General features: G+C 40.4%; 1 pseudogene; it reads right to left on the bottom strand.

Annotated features, from left to right (window-relative positions):
* Positions 1-464: 464 nt before the first annotated feature.
* LOC116905543 lies at positions 465-1,688 on the bottom strand (annotated as a pseudogene).
* Between the last annotated feature and the right edge of the window lie 284 nt (positions 1,689-1,972).

Genomic DNA, 1,972 nt, shown 5'->3' with positions numbered 1-1,972 from the left:
TATCAGCCTCTAAAATTCCTTTTTATTATGAGGCATAAGTTTTCTTAGTAAAGTCCAACAATTATTTAAGTAGATAAGTGAAGGAAAATAATAGTTGGTGAATGTCTTTAAAGCTCTTCCCATTTTCACTTTTTAAAATGGTTAGGGAAAAACAGGAAAAGTAGATGCCATTATTCAAGCAAAACAAGCCCAAAACAATGAAACAACCAAGCAACACTAAAACCACATTACACAGATGGATCTTCATGCTTTCATCTGGGTAACTAACACAGCTAGTTTAACTGGGATGCTTTTCAACTTTAAAAACTGTGATATGAGAAGATAGAGTTTTAATGGATACTTTTGGATTTGGATTTAACTTTGTCCAATATTATAACAGAGTATACTTATTACAATATTGTGTAGCACATCTTTCTAATAGAAAAAAATGTAAGATCCTTTACCTGTCTCCTTAAGTAAGAGGTGTGACATCATAAATGGTGTTGAATGGCTGGATGGTTTTACAGTGCACACTTATATATTATGAAGTATGTCCTTAACAAATCTGATGGTGGGGTTGGGGATTTAGCTCAGTGGTAGAGTGCTTACCTAGCAAGCGCAAGGCCCTGGGTTCGGTCCCCAGCACCGAAAAAAAGGAAAAAGAATAAAAACAACAACAACAACAAAAAAAATCTGATGGTTTCTCTTTCCGGAATTCCTGTCTTCACCTTTTCTTCAGTGGATTAGCTTTTCGAGGCAGAATGACAGGACGTCCAGAATTCGGCCCACCATACTGGTACTTAGCTTTCTTTTCAGATGGTTTCAATATCTGGAATGAACACATCAAAGTTTTATCCACACTCATCATACCACCAGCATTGTTAAATTCGCTACAGTAATTTGGAGCAGAAAATAAAGTTACTAATTGTCGTTTAGCAAAAAATTCCTATCCGTCTTCTACCACCTGATGGGCTCAACAAATCAAGTCTAAAATCATGACAATTCAGAAATTTACTGACTACATCAGCTTCAAAAGTAAAAGAAAGACCATGATGATTTTCTCTCCAGCCTTGTACATCCTTATCTGGGTCGGACCATAGTAAATCACAAAGCAAACCTGTATCAGGTACATCAGTGGGTCTCATAATTCTCTGAATCTGTTCCATAGACTGTAGGTCTGGTGACAGTCCTTCATGACAACAGAAGATTTCCTCATCAATAATAGCAGTTATAGGCAGATAGTTAAAACAATCAGGGAATGTCTTCCACAATTTAATAATAAATCTTCGTTTGCACTCATCATAGAATCCATAAATACAGTTGATGCTAGCATAGTCTTGGTTTCCTTGTAGAAGAAAGAAGTTCTCCAGGTGTTTGATTTTGTAAGCCAATAGCAAACAGATGGTTTCCAAAGACAGCTTTCCTCTGTCCACATAATCTCCTACAAAAAGATAGTTGGCTTCTGGTGGAAAACCTCCATATTCAAATAATCTCAGTAAGCCTGTATACTGACCATGAATATCTCCACAAATCTTCAGTGGTGCTTCCAATTCCAAAAGAATAGGCTGGCTAAGAAATGTTTCACGAGACTTGATACACAGCCCTCAGACTTCTGCTTCAGTCATCTGCGCAATTTTTCCCGGATGACATCCTCCTACCTTCAGCAGACGGGAGATGAGGCTGTCCATGTTCAGCTCCCCATCCACCATCTTGTTGGCATCAGACTCTCCTCCCCACAGTGGGAAAGGACTTCTCGGTGGCAGCAGCAGCAGCTCAGTGTTCTCACCAGCCGCGTCAGACCCCAGCCGCCACTGCCTCCCCCTCCTCCTCCTCCTCCCCCTCCTCCTCCTCCTCTTCCTCCTCCTCCTCTTCCTCCTCCTCCTCCTCCACACCGCCTGATCATGTGGTTTTAATCTTTGAGTTTGTTTATAGAGTGGATTACGTTGATGGATTTCCATACATTGAACCATCCCTGCATCCCTGGGATGAAGCC

Source organism: Rattus rattus, chromosome 7, assembly GCF_011064425.1.
Source record: "Rattus rattus isolate New Zealand chromosome 7, Rrattus_CSIRO_v1, whole genome shotgun sequence".
NCBI lineage: Eukaryota > Metazoa > Chordata > Mammalia > Rodentia > Muridae > Rattus > Rattus rattus.
Note: the sequence above shows the minus strand (reverse complement) of the source record. Positions and strands in the feature narration are given on the sequence as shown.